The sequence below is a fragment of the Pinus tabuliformis genome, chromosome 5_2 (genome assembly GCF_031772625.1).
Source record: "Pinus tabuliformis cultivar Carrire ecotype Pingquan chromosome 5_2, CPIR1, whole genome shotgun sequence".
NCBI classification, from domain to species: Eukaryota; Viridiplantae; Streptophyta; class Pinopsida; order Pinales; family Pinaceae; genus Pinus; species Pinus tabuliformis.
The window spans coordinates 1,008,773,641-1,008,793,354 of record NC_142306.1 but is presented as its reverse complement, the minus strand read 5'-3'; positions in this window follow the sequence as shown (position 1 = coordinate 1,008,793,354).

Genomic DNA, 19,714 nt, shown 5'->3' with positions numbered 1-19,714 from the left:
ACTTTCTCCTGCGTCCTTTCAATCTCATCAAGTAGACCCTTTATCCAGATTGCGTCTTTTATTAGCATTTTAAGCAGCTATACATTTTGCTTCGTTAGCAGACAATGCAACTGTTTCTTGAAGCTTTGACATCCAACTAATTGTTCCACCTACAAGAGTAAAGACAAAACTTATAGTAGATATCCTTTTGTCCAAATCACCTACATAATCAACATCTACATATCTGCACACTGATCCTTCACTACCATTAAAGGTGATGCAATGGTCACTTGTGCCTCTTACATATTGAAGTACCCATTTCACTGCTCACTAATGTTCTTCACCTCGATTTGCCCTGAACCTACTGAAAACTCCAATTGCATGTGAAATGTCAGGTCTTGTAGATACCATCGCATATATTAAGTTGCCTACAACATTTTCATATGGTACATGAGACATATACTACTTCTCTTCATCGGTTCTAGGACTCAAAACTGAAGAAATCTTAAAATGGGAAGCTAATGGAACATTAATATGTTTCACGTGTTCATACAAAACTTTTCAAGTACTCTCTCCACCTAGTTCTGTTGTGATAACCAAAGTTTACCATTTTTTTTATCTCTATGTATCTCCATTCCCAAGATATGTTTTGCTACTCCAAGATCCTTCATATCAAACATCCTAGAGAGTTGAGCCTTTAACCTATTGATCTCTTCCATGCTTTTGCTTGCAATAAGCATATCGTCAACATACAAAACTAATATAATGAATATGCCACTGAAACTCTTGAAGTATACACAATGATCATACTCACTTCTAAAAAAGTTCTGGCTCACTATGAAGGAGTCAAACTTCTTGTACCATTGCCTGGGAGACTACCTTAGACCATACAATGATTTCCTGAGCTTGCAAACTAATCTTCTGCTGCGACCTTGTACAAAATATTCTGGTTGTTCCATATATAACTCTTCATCCAAATCACCATGTAGAAACGTTGTTTTAACATATAACTGTTCTAATGCAAGGTTAAGTAATGCAGTTAGTGCCAACACAGTACGAATAGAAACAAGTTTTACAACTAGTGAAAAAATCTCATGAAAGTCGATACCTTCAACTTGAGAATAGCCTTTTGCTACTAGTCTTGCCTTATACCTTTCGATACTTCCATCAACTTTCTGTTTCAGTTTGAAGACCCATTTGCATCCACCAACACTTCTCCCTTCAGTAAGTTCTACAAGATCCCAGGTATTTTTCTTGGCTAAGAAATCCATTTCTTCTTCCATAGCCATTTTCCATTTTTTACTATCCATATCATCTACTGCTTCCTGATAACAAGAAGGTTCCCCATCTTTAGTAATCAAAGCAAAATATGAAGTAGAATCTTCATACCTTTTGTGAGTTTTTCTCTCCCTTGTAGACCTTCTTAGAGTGACTGGATGCTGAACTGGTTCAGAAACTTCAACAACTTCTTGTTGTTGAACTGGTTCAAAAACTTCAACAACTTCCTTTGTATCTTCAACACCTTTTTCTCCAGAAGTCTCTTCTTCCTTTTAACTGTCACCAAAAGGTCTAGCCTCCAACTGAATTTATTGATTTGGTGATACCTGTTCCTGTTCAATTCTTTCTACATTTGATTTTAAAATAGAAGATTCACCAAATGTTACATCTCTACTAATGACTATCTTTCACGATATAGGATCCCACAACCTATATCCTTTCACCCATAGTCACAACCTATATCCTTTCATATCTAATTTTGAATGGTGATTCTTAAGAATAAGAGCATAAGTGTCACAACCAAATATCCTTAAATGTGAATAATCACAAGACTTACCTGACCAAACTTCTTCAAGAATTTTACAATTAATTGCTATTGAAGGTGATCCATTAGCTAAATAACAAGCAATTGATATTGCTTTTTCCCACAACTCCTTTTGCAAGTTAGCATTGCTGAGCATGCTTCTGGATCTTTCCATAAGAGTCTGATTCATACGTTCAACAACACCATTTTGCTGAGGAGTATAAACAATAGTTTTGTGTCTAACAATTCCTTCATCTCTTACAGTATTGTTCAAATTCTATTGAAGTAAATTCACCATCATTTTCAGTTCTTAAACATTTAATTGATTTCCTTGTTATTTTCTCTACCATCGCTTTAAATTGTTTAAAGACATTGAATACATCAACTTTATTTTTCAGCATAAAGACCCAAAATTTATGGGAGAAATCATCAATAAATGTTAAAAAATATAGAGCACCTCCATATGATAAAACAGGAGATGGTCACCATAGATCAGAATAAACATAGTATAAAATAACTTTACTATTATGATTTCTAGTTTTAAATCTATGTTTACACTATTTCCCATACACATAATGTTTACAGAAATCCAACTTCAAAGATTTCAGATCAGGAAGTGATTTACGTTTCATCAGTACCTGAACACCTTTCTCACTCATGTGACCCAATCACTGATGCCATAAGTGAGCACCTTCTTCTTCCATTTCTGACACAATCACTGCTTCACTGACCTGAGTACTTCGTTTGAGTTTGTAAAGATTTCTGACCTTTTCTTCTTTCATAAAAATTAGGGTGCCTTTAGAGACTTTCAACACTACATTCTGACCTGTAAACTTATAACCATCTGAATCCAACACTCCCAAAGAAATCAAATTTTTCTTCAATTCAGGTACATGTCTAACACTAGTTAATGTTCTAACTTTATTATCATACATTTTAATCCTGATATTCCCCATCCCAACAGTCTAACATGTTACATTACTACCCATAAACATAGAACTACCATTTACATCTTCATATGAAGTAAACCAATTTCTGTGTGGAGACATGTGAGGAGAAGCACCAGAGTCTAACAACCAACTTTCAAAACCCTGAGAGACATTATATACAAGTAAAGTTTCATCTATCATACATAATTCTTCTACAGATAAAACTTTGTCTGTCATACCTGAATCAACTTGATTTGCTTCCTTCTTCAGGTTATCAGACTCTTTTCGTTTCCAATAGTCTTTCTTAAGGTGTGAAATTTTGTTGTAGTGCCAAAATTTTGTCTTACACTTCTTTCCCTTTGATTTAGATCTAAAAGACCCCCTTGTTTCTTCTCCTCTTTACTTTGACTGTCCTCTAGCTATCATGGCTTTTGGTGCAGCTGTTTCAGTACTAGATTCCCTTCGTACTTCTTCAAACAAGAGAGTTCCCACAACTAATTCAAATTTTAAAGAGTCAGTGCTACTCAAACTGTTTGAAGTTACAAAGCGGTCCCATGACTTGGGCAGAGAACACAACAAGATTATAGCTTTGTCTTCTTCCTGAATTTTAACTTCCATATCTGATAATTGGCATATAAGTGTATTAAAAACATTTAAATGATATTCAACTTTTCAACCTTCCTTCATTCGAAGACTGTACAATTGTCTTTTCAAATAAATTCTATTGGTTAACGACTTTGTCATATGTAGGTTTTTCAGTTTTTCCCATAATCCTGAAATTGTAATCTCTTCAACAATGTTGAAGAGAAATTCATCCCCCGGGGATAACCTGATGGTACTGAGGGCTTAAGCATCCAAATCCTCCTGGTCCGAATCTATCATGCTAGCAAGTTTCGTATTTGCCCCGTCTAATGATTTGTGCAACCCTTGTTGCACTAGCAGATCCCTAACTTTCAGTTTCCATAAAGCAAAGCTATTCTTGCCAGTGAATTTCTCCACCTCGAACTTTGCATTCATCATCTTGGCCATGTATTTCCTACAAGTCATTCTTTTTAACTAGGTTTCTCACAAAAAAAAACAAGGGTTTAGGGTTTCTTCAATTTCTGGTTTCCTCTTCAAAAGTCTGAGTTTTTTCTTTTTTTTAAAAAGAAACTCTTTTCTACAATTTTGAGTTTTTTTGTTTAAAAAACAAAAAAAATACCTATTCAGATTTTTTTTGTAACTCTTCAAGAAAAAAATTGCCTCCTTTTTTTTATATAAAAAAAAAACCCTTCAATAGATTTGCAAAAAAAGAAAAAAGAAAACTCCTTGTCAGCACACAGATGGCCAGCAATAGCTTCTCCTCGATGGATCCTCACTAGTCTATGCAGAAAATATGGGCCTCTGGCTTCACGCATACACAGAAAAGCTCTACACAGTAGTAGTTTAACACGCAGAGAGCACACAAGGCATACGCAGAGTAGGACTGCTTCCTTGACAGATGGCAACAGGAGAGAACAAGCTTCTTTGGAAACATGCTAGACTGGGCAATGGTTTTGTTCACACACAGGTGGTTCTGCTCGACAAACAACGAGCTAGAGGGCTTCCTTGGCCAGCACGCAGGTCCCTTCACATGCAGGGGTAGCACTGCGGTTTTGCTTGACAAGCACTAGGCTAGAGGGCTTCCTTGGCCAGCACGCAAGTCCCTTCACATGCAGGGGCAACATTACGGTTCTGCTTGACAGGCACCAGGCCAGAGAGCTTCCTTAGTTAGCACACATGTTTGGTGAGGTATCAAGCATGTAATGGCTCCAATGCAGAAAATGGGTTTGCAGCAGGCAACAAACGCAAAACAGGCAGCCACGCAGATTCGTCGCCAGTTAACTCAGAGAACCCTCCTCGACATTGCCTTGTTGCCACACACACGCAACCTCTAATGGGCATGGACAACACTCCTGGTTCATACACATGCCAAACTCATTCATACGCACTCCAAAATCAACTCAAAACATTGCCCCGATACCAATTTTAGTTATTGGAGGTTACTAAACAAGAAAGAAATTGCAACTAAACACAACCATACTAGTAAAAACTCAAGATTTATGTGGTAAAACCCTAACAGGGTGTCAAGGAAACATCCATGGGGCAAGGGATTGGAGTTTCTATTAAACCAATAATAATTCTCCTCATTACAATAGTCTGGGCATTCATCAATTATATAAGAGCCTCCTCCATTACATAACTGTTGCTTTGGTATAAAACGAAATTGGCAGTAACTAATACAATTTACGGTGATGGAGGTGGATTTCTTGGAAACCGTGCACCGGAATGGGCTGAGATTGCTCGGGCATGTTGCCATTGTCCCTATACAACTCCCCCTGTAAGAGTTTTGCAAATGGATGCACAGTTTTCAAACTAGGGAAAAAACAAATTCTGTTATATGTATTTTTTCTTCAAAGCATTCTGTAAGTTTTTGCATGGAAAGAAAAACTGAGCTTTGGCTGTGATGCAGGCATGGAGATGATGGAGGAGGAGTTTGAAGATTGCAGGAGGACATCTGAACCCTTGAGGAAGCTATCATGTTTTCCAAAATACCTTTTTCAAATCCATTTCTAGCTTCTTGTAGAAATCCTGTAATTTCTACAGGAACTTCCTGTAGAACACACAGTTTTGAAGACAGGAGCACAATGAGATGCAAAAAATGATGGAGAAGGGTGAGGGATGGAAACATGGATGCTTGCAGGCCTCATGGACAGATCCTCGCCTTCAGGTCCTCTTTAGAGATCAATTTTGGCTCGTTTGTAGGCTTCCTGTAGAAGACACAAAACTTCCTGTAGAAGACACAGAACTTCCTGTAGAAGGCACAGAACTTCCTTTGTCTTTTTTTTTTTAGCGATCCTTCTGACCTGCAATGTCCTTCTTGCAACCTGAAAATATTAAATGGAAATTAGCTTTATTTTTCTTTTCTTTTTCTCTTTTTTTTTTTGAAAAACAACTAGGGCGTCTCATGGAGGTTTTCACCCTAATTGCCTGCCCTGGGCGCCTCCAAGGGAGGTTTTCACCCAGAGATCTTATTCTCTTTTCTCTTTTTTTACAACCCATTGACCGCTTCATGGAGGTTTTCAATCAATGAATCAATCTAAGGCGTCTCTGAGGAGGTTTTCACCTTATATTTTTATTTTTCCTCTTATTTTTATTTTTTTTAATCTATTTTCTCTCTCTTTTTTTTTTTTTTTCTACCCTACCCTACTTGAAAAACAAAATCACTTTCAAGTGTAAGAATACTTCCACTGGAGCCATGTGCACATCGAGATTAGAGACAAAATGATGTGGCAGCTTGAGATGCATGCTTTGACAGCTATCCGGATTTCAGAGACCAAATGATTTGACTTTGAAGGGATCAAACATAACTGAAGAACAGAGTACTGCTGCAACTTAGTGACCGTCTGAAACCATACTTCAATATAGCTCTGATATCCTTGGTCCTTTTGCTGATCTGGATCATGTTTCATGTCACCTTCTACCATGACTTTCTCATCTTCCTCTTTTTGCTGATCTTTCTCTTGAATACATGGAAGATTTGATGGTAACCATGAGGGAGCTTTCTTGATCTCTGATTCTGATCTCTTCTCTTCATCAAGAGCAGCCCATGGTTCTTTGATCCTTTCTTTTGAATCTTCTTTTGCCTTTGGTCCTTCAATGTTGTCAATATAATCTCTGTTTTGCAATACTCTTCCTGAGCTATGGTGAAGATCATCGAGCTCAAGAGGAGTCATTTGGACATGTTGTGCCTCAACATTGTAATTGGATTGAGCTACTCCATTGTATGGTTTTGGGAATGGTGGTACGGGTAGCTGAGTGGGGGTGTATATTTGAGATGGATGTGGATGGGGTTGTAGTTGGGCAGGTGGTGGAGGCAAATGAGCAGGAGGAGAGTTGTACTGGGGCCTCCACCCCTGATGAGGTGCATTCCACTGAGGCTGTGGCTGAGCATAAGAGTGAAACGAATGAGCAACTGGTTGGGCATAATATGGATCTGTGAAGGAACAAGGAGGAGGTGTGAACCAGGAAGGATGAGCAGGGGGACCCCAAGAAGGCATGAAAGTGGCTTGATAGGGGTCATAATAGGTCTCGGATGTCCCTTGCAGTTCCTGCTGGTAAGATCTAGGTCCATGTGGCCTCCTTTGGTTCATATAATAGAGTGATTCAGTGGCTCCTTTGGCTCTCTAATATGCAGCTTTAAGTCCAGGCAAGGAAGGGCACTGATTCGTAGGATGGTATCCTTCACAGATGAAACACACTTCTAGGGAGTGCATTGGGCATTCGTTCCTAGGATGATTTCTAGTGCACCTAGGACAAAATATGACCAAAGCCCTCTTGGCCTCCTCTTGCTTCTTTTGGATCCGCAAAGTATCTAGTTGCATGGCAAGAAATTATCGTACCTCGCTCTTGAAATCTTCCATCTGATTTTCAAATTCATTTTTGGATAAGGTACTGCTCCCAACATTTCTGCTTGTAGCCATTCGCTCCAGAGGAATGGTTTCTTCTTCTTCTTCCCTTGAGGTTCTTAAGATATGTCTTACTGTCCACCTAAGGGTTCTTTAATCACAGCCATTGAAGAAGAGAGAAGGTTGGCTGTGTGAAGCAGTGGTGGTGTTGTGCAATCATTTTTCTGAATTATCTCTACTCCTACAAGGCATGAAAGGAAATCTTTTTGGTTGATTTTTGCTTCTTTTTTTTTCTGCTTGTACCTGCAAAACTAAAATATATTGAACTGCAACTAACTATCTTGCTGAAATGAAAAAGTGGAATTGAAATGAAAGTAGGAAAGGACTAATATATTTTGCTCAAATGAAATTGCAGGAATGAAATGCTAATCTACGCTTGCAGAATTGAAATTGCGGAATTGAAATGCTAATCTACGCTTGGAGAATTGAATTGCGGAATTGAAATGCTAATCTATGAAAGCAAGAAAGTTTAATCTACTTTTGCGGAAATGAAATTATAGAATGGAAATGAAATAAACTACTTAGCAGAAGGTTGTAGTAGGAAATAGAAGAAAAGCAGCAATCACCAATACTCTGACGCTTCCCCGGCAACAGCGCCAAAAAGATGGTGGTGAGCTCCAATATTGCAGCAATAATGCTGCAACTCCTAAGACTCCCTTCTTTAATTTTATCAACCCGGTAGTTCGTAACAAACTTGGAAGCGACGATGCTGTATGCACAAGTACTAGCTCTTGCCGCAGCTGTCACTTGGTCAGTTGGCACAAGTCCGCTAGGAGCTTAAGCTAACTTCTATGAGCTCTTAGAAGAATCTTTTTAATTGATGGATGAAAGCTAACTCGAAGGAAGCTAATCTATTTTCGAAAAGAGATTGAAAAAATGAAGGAAAACACAAACCCTAGCAAACCCTAATTCTTCCAGCTAGTCCTACTGATGCAAAGGAGAGAATACAAACTACTGAAAGAGATGCCATTAGTTCTATGAAGGTAAAATACATGTGTCTAGACTACCTCTATCTGAAGAAAACATATTTTGTAATTTTGATTAAGTCGTCAGTTTCATCATGCATATGCTTTCACTGTTCTTTGACTGTGCAGGGGTGGATCAAGGAGGAGAAATGCTTGGAAGAGGTCGGGAAGGTTCAGAGAGGTTCTAAGGAGTCCCTAACACCCTTCCAGAGAGTTTCACAAAGTTTGGCTATGAAGAAACCTCATTTGTGAGCTTCTACAGGAAGTCTGCAGGGGTTCTACAGGATGTTCAGGAATTTCTACAGGGTGTTCAGAAATTTCTACAGGATGTTTAAAAATTGGATTTTGGAGGATGGGTGAGTGAGGGAAGATGCATGAATGGATATGGAGGTAGGATAGGGGTCTGAAGTGGCCTAGGGATTGGTGGATGGAGTGGTGAGAAGGTGTAGATGGCTAAATTGGCTCAAAAAAGGCTGAAACAATGATTGCACAAAAAGGTAGGGTTACGTGGGAAAGAGGACAGATGTGAGACGAGGAACCTAGATAGGAGATGGAGCAAATGGCTCTAATGAAGCTTAGGTGGATGAAATAATGGTAGAGATGCTCTGCACCGTATACATTCAACTGAATCAACAAAGTCTTGCAAGTAATCAAAGTCCTAGCTAATCTAATCTAACTAACAATAAAGTGAATGAACAACAGCTTTATTTGGAAGAGAACCATGTATATCAACTATGCAATGAAACATTTCAGAGATCTGAACACATAACCAACTTCTGCAAATGAAAACGGTACACTAAGGATTGCATGGTAAAGCAAACTAGTGTTTTTGTTTGGGACAGCACGGTTACTTCAATTCCAGCCCCTGATCCAATAAGAAAGAGGTGAAACCAAAAGTGTTTGTTGACCCTTTTTTGGAGCCTTTTTCCTGTTATTATCCTACCAACTAAATTTGAACATGAAAAGCTACTTTAACCATCAAAAGCAATCTAAATAACAAAGCAAGATTTAAATCTAAAATAACAGATTTTATTCTAAGAATGCAGTAAAGACACAAAATGATAAACAAAGGAGGTACTGGGCACTTGAGATGGGCCGAACCCCAAGAACTACAGCCTCCTAAGAGATATTTAGAGTTGGTGCAAAGCTGGATTCATCTTTATTGAGCAAGAAAAGAAGAGTTACATCAAAACTGTCCACGAGGAAAAGCTCGAAAATGTGCTGAAATGCAAAGCTAATCTACTGACTAAATCCGAACTACAAGCTAGCTAACTTATGCCTACAAACTAACTGACTACTGGCTAACCAAAGTGAGGCCCTAAGCCTTCTTATTTATACAAATTGAGGACCCCAAAAGCCCTCCTAAACTTTAGGAACTCGGCTGCCAAAATTTGTAGTTAACAACACTTTTACTAGCACTTGCTCGGCTGCCCTTGTGATAATTGATTTGGTGGCCCTTGAACTCTGAGATAATGGTGGAGAATTCAAGGTAAGGGCCCATAAATGAAGGGGACACCTTCCTACAAATCCTCTCCCTTGTTCTCCCACGAATTTGGCTGCCAAGTGCTCATTAAAACCTTTGATTTTGTCTCCAAATTGACCAAAATGACTACACAAAGCACACATTAGACTTGTTGGCACAATATTAGCATAAATATAATAAAAAACATGAAATAAACTAATGAGAATGGTGGATTAAGTCGAATTAGGAGGTTGAATGAGCCCATATAATTATCCGTTCTTGGGGCTCATCATCTCCCCCGTACTGAAAGTGTTGCTCATCCTCTGAGCAATTGATCTATCTCCTCATCTTTGATGGCCCTGGTGGCCTCCCTGTCATGCCAAGCTTCTGAAGTGATGTCCTCTTCTCGGTCATGAATCCATGCCTTTCTCTCTGCTTCTTCCCACTGCCTGTGCTCCTTTTCCTAGAGAATTCTCAGCTTCCTGTAGAACTGTCTCAGCATCCTGTAGAGAGGCCTTTGTGTCCAACATTTCCATTCTTTCTCTCCAGGTGGATGTCTTCGGGCTTCCCTGTTCATAGGTGATGGATGCCTTTGAGGGGGACCTTTCCCTTGGTGTGGTAGGGGTGTCGACAATGGTGATTGGTACTTTGGATGGTGGTTGTGGTCTGCTAGTCTTTACCCTCACGTTCCTTATTGTCTTAAAATACAGTGAGGGCTCCCTCTTTTGCTTCTCCTTCTGCTTGGGAGATGTGTTTTAGGGTGGCCAGCACAGCTTCTACCTACCTAGCTAAAATCTTGAGCGATTTCTCCTTCTGCTGCCCTTTCCCCAAACTTCCTGTAGAAAGTCCTGTAATGGCCGTTTTCTGGCTTCCTATAGAAACAATCTGCTGGCTTCCTGTAGAACCAATTTTCCATAATTTGGCTTGCTTGGCTGGGGGTGCCTTCTCTTTGACTTGTGTTGTGGTTGCCTGGGGTGTGCCCTTACTTTTTCAATTGTGTTCTCCCATTATGAATCCTCATTGCATGGTGGAATTGCTCTTTTTATGTTTTAATCAGAAAAGGAAATGCTCAGGAAAACAACAGTCAATCACTAAAACAGAGGACAACTGAATTTGGTGTTTTCTGAACCCAGGGAGGAGTTTCTCTTGTGTTCCTCACAATACCAGATAGCAATAATTCCCTTGTTTCTGTCACCTAGAATTCGACTGTCGGTTTATTGAAAGGACAATGTTGTTTTTGCAAAACTGAGCATAAGGGCACAAATTCTCTTCTCAACACATAGATACATATGTAAATTCAGGTTTTCATACACACAGGGTGGCCTCTACTGCAGCATATATCTTCTTTACTTTTAAAGATGATGAGGAGAGTTCGGAGTGTAGAGAAAGAACTTGGGCAAATACAGTGAAATATGCAGGCAATCTTTCATATTTTGTTGAATACACAAGTAGACTGCTACTCTCATTTTTCAATTCAATGCCGTGTTCAATTCACCATTTTGTACCAACAAATCATGCACAACGAAGTTTCCCCGATCCTACCTCGTTTGGAGCTTGAAATTCGCCGAAAATCCCAGGTTTTCTTTTTGCATGGCTATTTTCTGTGTTTCCTATAGAAACGCCTGTAGAGTGCCCCTGCGCCTCTGAGCGAACTTGATACGTAGCAGAATCTTGAAGATAGGTAGAGAAACTAGTGGAGGATGACTAGTTAATCGTTTTGTGCATACTTCAGTTGAGGATGTGGCAAGTGCAGATGAACAGCAGTTTGTGAGTCTCAGCCGAGCCTTCTTTAATTGCTGCGTGATTTGTGGTGAGGTTGAAAAAACGTGTGTTGTCTTTATTCGAACTGCAGTGATGTTATGGACTGTATGTTCTCTTCTATCTGTTAATCATTTAACGTCCTGTGCACTGGAGCTGAACACCTCTACCACTACCTGTGTTTTCTCAAATTTCACGTGACCGACCATACACGTATGCTGCATGATTTTTTCTTGAGCACTGGAGAACTAGTAACTAGCCACCGATTTTCTTAATCCCAACCATCTCATTGCTCATGCAGTTTCCAAATTACATTCATGCAATTAGAAGCATGAGTTTTAGTCACGTACCTGGAAGTTGAATGTGGCTGCCGTGAGGTGCTGTGGCCTTTCATTTGCTGCATGCATTGGCTTTTGTGGTTGCATGAGGGCTTGGTGGCTGATTCATGGCTATTTTTTATTGTGCAGGTATCCTCTGGCCGGATCCGTGCTGTAGGAGCTGGCTTTACGTTCAGATCTGCACCCTTAAGCTGCTGCTGCTGAATTTTCACAGGACCAAAACTTGTTTTCGCCATTTCTCCTGAACGATAGATTGGATCAATCTGAAACTTTCTGAGCATGTCCCTATCATCATTATGCACCTCCCATAGAAAAATTACGATCAATGGATGCACAGATTTCGAGAAAAATGGAAAATGGCTGAAGATTTCAGAGATCAATTTCTCGGAAACCGTGCATCGGAATCGACTGAAACTGCTTGGGTAGGCTACTATCACCCATATGCATCTCCCCATGAAACAGGTTTTGAAATGGATGCACGGATATGGAGAAAATGCAAAAATGGCTGACGGTGATGGAGGTGGATTTCTTGGAAACCGTGCACCGGAATGGGCTGCGATTTCTCGGGCATGTTTCCATTGTCCCTATACAAATCCCCCTGTAACAATTTTGCAAATGGATGCACGGTTTTCAAGCTAGGGAAAAAACAAATTCTGTTCTATGTATTTTTTCTTCAAATCCTTCTGTAAGTTTTTGCATGGAAAGAAAAACTGAGCTTTGGCTGTGATGCAGGCATGGAGATGATGGAGGAGGAGTTTGAAGATTGCAGGAGGACATCTGAACCCTTGAGGAAGCTATCATGTTTTCCAAAATACCTTTTTCAAATCCATTTCTAGCTTCCTGTAGAAATCCTGTAATTTCTACAGGAACTTCCTGTAGAACACACAGTTTTGAAGAAAGGAGCACAATGAGATGGAAAAAATGATGGAGAAGGGTGAGGGATGGAAACATGGATGCTTGCAGGCCTCATGGACAGATCCTCGCCTTCAGGTCCTCTTCAGAGATCAATTTTGGCTCGTTTGTAGGCTTCCTGTAGAAGACACAAAACTTCCTGTAGAAGACACAGAACTTCCTGTAGAAGGCACAGAACATCCTTTGTCTTTTTTTGTTTAGCGATCCTTCTGACCTGCAATGTACTTCTTGCAACCTACAATTATTAAATGGAAATTAGCTTTATTTTTATTTTCTTTTTCTCTTTTTTTTTGAAAAACAACTAGGGCGCCTCATGGAGGTTTTCACCCTAATTTCCTGCCCTGGGCGCCTCCAAGGGAGGTTTTCACCCAGAGATCTTATTTTCTTTTCTCTTTTTTTCCAACCCATTGACCGCGTCATGGAGGTTTTCAATCAATGAGCCAATCTAAGGCGTCTCTGAGGAGGTTTTCACCTTAGATTTTTATTTTTCCTCTTATTTTCATTTTTTTTAATCTTTTTTCTCTTTTTTTTCTTTTTTCTTTTTTTCTACGCTACCCTACTTGAAAAACAAAATCATTTTCAAGTGTAAGAATACTTCCAATGGAGCCATGTGCACATCGAGATTAGAGAAAAAATGATGTGGCAGCTTGAGATGCATGCTTTGACAGCTATCCAGATTTCAGAGACCAAATGATTTGACTTTGAAGGGATCAAACATAACTGAAGAACAAAGTACTGCTGCAACTTAGTGACCATCTGAAACCATATTTCAATATAGCTCTGATATCCTTGGTCCTTTTGCTGATCTGGATCATGTTTCATGTCACCTTCTACCATGACTTTCTCATCTTTCCTCGTTTTGCTGATCTTTCTCTTGAATACATGGAAGATTTGATGGTAACCATGAGGGAGCTTCTTGATCTCTAATTCTGATCTCTTCTCTTCATCAAGAGCAACCCATGGTTCTTTGATCCTTTCTTTCGAATCTTCTTTTGCCTTTGGTCCTTCAATGTTGTCAATATAATCTCTATTTTGCAATACTCTTCCTGAGCTATGGTGAAGATCATCGAGCTCAAGAGGAGTCATTTGGACATGTTGTGCCTTATCATTGTAATTGGATTGAGCTACTCCATTGTATGGTTTTGGGAATGGTGGTACGGGTAGCTGAGTCGGAGTGTATATTTGAGATGGATGTGGATGGGGTTGTAGTTGGGCAGGTGGTGGAGGAAAATGAGAAGGACGAGAGTTGTACTGGGGCCTCCACCCCTGATCAGGTGCATTCCACTGAGGCTGTGGCTGAGCATAAGAGTGAAACGAATGAGCAACTGGTTGGGCATAATATATTCTGTGAAGGAACAAGGAGGAGGTGTGAACCAGGAAGGATGAGCAGGGGGACCCTAAGAAGGCATGAAAGATGCTTGATAGGGGTCATAATAGGTCTCGGATGTCCCTTGCAGTTCCTATTGGTAAGATCTAGGTCCATGTGGCCTCCTTTGGTTCATATAATAGAGTGATTCAGTGGCTCCTTTGGCTCTCTGATATGCAGCTTTAAGTCCAGGCAAGGAAGGGCACTGATTCGTAGGATGGTATCCTTCACAGATGAAACACACTTCTAGGGAGTTCATTGGAGATTCGTTCCTAGGATGATTTCTAGTGCACCTAGGACAGAAGATGACCAAAGCCCTCTTGGCTTCCTCTTGCTTCTTTTGGATCCACAAGGTATCTAGCTGCATGGCAAGAAACTGTCGTACCTCGCTCTTGAAATCTTCCATCTGATTTTCAAATTCATTTTTGGATAAGGTACTGCTCCCAACATTTCTGCTTGTAGCCATTCGCTCCAGAGGAATGGTTTCTTCTTCTTCTTCCCTTGAGGTTCTTCAGATATGTCTTACTGTCCACCTAAGGGTTCTTTAATCACAGCCATCGAAGAAGAGAGAAGGTTGGCTGTGTGAAGCAGTGGGGGTGTTGTGCAATCATTTTTCTGAATTATCTCTACTCCTACAAGGCATGAAAGGAAATCTTTTTGGTTGATTTTTGCTTCTTTTTTTTTTCTGCTTGTACCTACAAAACTAAAATAGATTGAACTGCAACTAACTATCATGCTAAAATGAAAAAGTGGAATTGAAATGAAAGTAGGAAAGGACTAATATATTTTGCTCAAATGAAATTGTAGGAATGAAATGCTAATCTACGCTTGAAAAATTGAAATTGTGGAATTGAAATGCTAATCTACGCTTGCAGAATTGAAATTGTGGAATTGAAATGTTAATCTATGAAAGCAAGAAAGTTTAATCTACTTTTGCGGAAATGAAATTATAGAATGGAAATGAAATAAACTACTTAGCAGAAGGTTGTAGTAGAAAATAGAAGAAAAGCAGCAATCACCAATACTCTGACGCTTCCCCGGCAACAGCGCCAAAAAGATGGTGGTGAGCTCCAATATTGCAGCAATAATGCTGCAACTCCTGAGACTCCCTTCTTTAATTTTATCAACCCAGTAGTTCGTAACAAACTTGGAAGCGACGATGCTGTATGCACAAGTACTAGCTCTTGCCACAGCTGTCACTTGGTCAGTTGGCACAAGTCCGCTAGGAGCTTAAGCCAACTTCTATGAGCTCTTAGAAGAAGCTTTTTAATTGATGGATGAAAGCTAACACGAAGGAAGCTAATCTATTTGCGAAAAGAGATTGAAAAGCTGAAGGAAAACACAAACCCTAGCAAACCCTAATTCTTCCAGCTAGTCCTACTGATGCAAAGGAGAGAATACAAACTACTGAAAGAGATGCCATTAGTTCTATGAAGGTAAAATACATATGTCTAGACTACCTCTATCTGAGGAAAACATCTTTTTGTATTTTTGATTAAGTCGTCAGTTTCATCATGCATATGCTTTCACTGTTCTTTGAATGTGTAGGGGTGGATCAAGGAGGAGAAACGCTTGGAAGAGGTCAGGAAGGTTCAGAGAGGGTCTAAGGAGTCCCTAACACCCTTCCAGAGAGTTTCACAAAGTTTGGCTATCAAGAAACGTCATTTGTGAGCTTCTACAGGAAGTTTGTAGGGGTTCTACAGGATGTTCAGGAATTTCTACAGGATGTTCAGAAATTTCTACAGGATGTTTAAAAATTGGATTTTGGAGGATGGGTGAGTGAGGGAAGATGCATGAATGGATATGGAGATAGGATAGGGGTCTGAATTGGCCCAGGGACTAGTGGATGGAGTGGTGAGCTGTAGATGGCTAAATTGGCTCAAAAAAGGCTGAAACAATGATTGAATAAAAAGGTAGGGTTACGTGGGCAAGAGGACAGATGTGAGACGAAGAACCTAGCTAGGAGATGGAGCAGATGGCTCTGATGAAGCTTAGGTGGATGAAAGAGTGGTAGAGATGCTCTGCACCGTATACATTCAACTAAATCAACAAAGTCTTGCAAGTAATCAAAGTCCTAGCTAATCTAATCTAAATAACAATAAAGTGAATGAACAACAACTTTATTTGGAAGAGAACCATGTATATCAACTATGCAATGAAACATTTTAGAGATTTGAACACATAACAAACTTCTGCAAATGAAAACAGTACACTAAGGATTGCATGGTAAAGCAAATTAGTGTTTTTTTTTGGGACAACACGGTTACTTCAATTCCAGCCCCTGATCCAATAATTAAGAGGTGAAAGCAAAAGTGTTTGTTGACCCTTTTTTGGAGCCTTTTTCTTGTTATTATCCTACCAACTAAATCTAAACATGAAAAGCTACTTTAACCATCAAAAGCAATCTAAATAACAAAGCAAGATTTAAATCTAAAATAGGAGTTTTTATTCTAAGAATGCAGCAAAGACACATAAAGATAAACAAAGGAGGTATTGGGCACTTGAGATGGGTCCAACCCCAAGAGCTACAACCTCCTAAGAGATATTTAGAGCTGGTGCAAAGCTAGATTCATCTTTATTGAGCAAGAAAAGAAGAGTTACATCAAAACTATCCACAAGGAAAAGCTCGAAAATGTGCTGAAATGCAAAGCTAATCTACTGACTAAAATCGAACTACAAGCTAGCTAACTTATGCCTACAAAGTGACTGACTACTGGCTAACCAAAATGAGGCCCTAAGCCTTCTTATTTATACAAATTGAGGACCCCAACAGCCCTCCTAAACTTTAGGAACTTGGCTGCCAAAACTTGTAGTTAACAACACTTTTACTAGCACTTGCTCGGCTGCCCTTGTGATAATTGATTTAGTGGCCCTTGAACTCTGAGCGGATGGTGGATAATTCGAGGTAAGGGCCCATAAATGAAGGGGACACCTTCCTACAAATCCTCTCCCTTGTTCTCCCACGAATTTGGCTGCCAAGTGCTCATTAAAACCTTTGATTTTGTCTCCAAATTGACCAAAAAGACTACACAAAGCACACATTAGACTTGTTGGCATAATGACTAACCCAATTCACTCTATTAGCATAAATATAATTAAAAACATGCAATAAACTAATGAGAATGCTGGATTAAGTCGAATTAGGAGGTTGAATGAGCCCATATAATTATCCATTTTTGGGGCTCATCATCTCCCCCCTACTAAAAGTGTTGCTCATCCTCTGAGCAACTGATCTATCTCCTCATCTTTGATGGCCCTGGTGGCCTCCCTATCATGCCAAGCTTCTGAAGTGATGTCCTCTTCTCGGTCATGAAACCATGCCTTTCTCTCTGCTTCTTCCCACTGCCTGTGCTCCTTTTCCTAGAGAATTCTCAGCTTCCTGTAGAACTGTCTCAACATCCTGTAGAGAGGCCTTTGTGTCCAACATTTCCATTCTTTCTCTCCAGGTGGATGTCTTCGGGCTTCCGTGTTCATCGGTGATGGATGCCTTTGAGGGGGACCTTTCTCTTGGTGTGGTAGGGGTGTTGACAATGGTGATTGGTACTTTGGACGGTGGTTGCGGTCTGCCAGTCTTTACCCTCACGTTCCTTCTTGTCTTAAAATACAGTGAGGGCTCCCTCTTTTGCTTCTCCTTCTTCTTGGGAGATGTGTTTTAGGGTGGCTAGCGCAACGGCTACCTCCCTAGCTAAAATCTCGGGTGATTTCTCCTTCTGCTGCCCTTTCCCCAAACTTCCTATAGAAAGTCCTGTAGTGGCTGTTTTCTCGCTTCTTGTAGAAATAGTCTGTTGGCTTCCTGTAGAACCAATTTTCCCTGATTTGGCTTGCTTGGCTGGGGTGCCTTCTCTTTGACTTGTGTCATGGTTGCCTGGGGTGTGCCCTTACTTGTTCAATTGTGTTCTCCCATTATGAATCCTCATTGCGTGGTGGAATTGCTCTTTTTATGTTTTAATCAGAAAAGGAAATGCTCAGGAAAACAATAGTCAATCACTAAAATAGAGGACAACTGAATTTGGTGTTTTCTAAACCCAGGGAGGAGTTTCTCTTGTGTTCCTCACAATACCAGATAGCAATAATTCCCTTGTTTTTGTCACCTAGAATTCGACTGTCGGTTTATTGAAAGGACAATGTTGTTTTTGCAGAACTGAGCATAAGGGCACAAATTCTCTTCTCAACACATAGATACATATGTAAATTCAGGTTTTCATACACATAGGGTGGCCTCTACTACACCATATATCTTCTTTACTTTTAAAGATGATGAGGAGAGTTCGGAGTGCAGAGAAAGAACTTGGGCAAATACAGTGAAATATGCAGGCAATCTTTCATATTTTGTTGAATACACAGGTAGACTGTTACTCTCATTTTTCAATTCAATGCCGTGTTCAATTCACCATTTTGTACCAACAAATCATGCACAACGAAGTTTCCCTGATCCTACCTCATTTGGAGCTTGAAATTCACCGAAAATCCCAGGTTTTCTTTCTGCATGGCTGTTTTCTGTGTTTCCTGTAGAAGACTTCCTGTAGAAACGCCTGTAGAGCGCCCCTGCGCCTCTGAGCGAGCCTGATATGCAGCAGAATCTTGAAGATAGGTAGAGAAACTGGTGGAGGATGACTAGTTAATCGTTTTGTGCATACTTCAGTTGAGGATGTGGCAAGTGCAGATGAACAACAGTTTGTGAGTTTTAGCCGAGCCTTCTTTAATTGCTGCGTGATTTTTTGTGAGGTGACAAAAATGCGTGCTGTCTTTATTCAAACTACAGTGATGCTATAGACTGTATGTTCTCTTCTATCTATTAATCATTTGACGTCCTGTGCGCTGGAGTTGAACACGTCTACCACTACCTGTGTTTTTTCAAATTTCACGTGACCGACCATACACGTATGCTGCGTGATTTTTGCTTGAGCGCTGGAGAACTGGTAACTGGCCACCGATTTTCTTAATCCCAACCATCTCATTGCTCATGCAGTTTCCAAATTACATTCATGCAATTAGAGGAATGAGTTTTAGTCACGTACCTGGAAGTCGAATGTGGCTGCCGTGAGGTGCTGTGGCCTTTCATTTGCTGCATACATTGACTTCTGTGGTTGCATAAGGGCTTGGTGGCTGATTCATGGCTATTTTTTATTGTGCAGGTATCCTCTGGCCGAATCCGTGCTGTAGGAGCTGGCTTTATGTTCAGATCTGCACCCTCAAGTTGCTGCTGCTGAATTTTCACAGGACCAAAACTTTTTTTCGCCATTTCTCCTGAACGATAGATTGGATCGATCTGAAACTTGTTGAGCATGTTCCTATCATCATTATGCACCTCCCATAGCAAAATTGCGATCAATGGATGCACAAATTTCGAGAAAAATGGAAAATGGATGAAGATTTCAGAGATCAATTTCTCGGAAACCGTGCATCGGAATCGGCTGAAACTGCTTGGGTAGGCTACTATCACCCATATGCATCTCCCCATGAAACAGGTTTTGAAATGGATTCACGGATATGGAGAAAATGCAAAAATGGCTGACGGTGATGGAGGTGGATTTCTTGGAAACCTTGCACCAGAATGGGCTAAGATTTCTCAGGCATGTTGCCATTGTCCCTATACAACTCCCCCTGTAACAGTTTTGCAAATGGATGCACGGTTTTCAAGCTAGGGAAAAAACAAATTCTGTTCTATGTATTTTTTCTTCAAATCATTCTGTAAGTTTTTGCATGGAAAGAAAAAC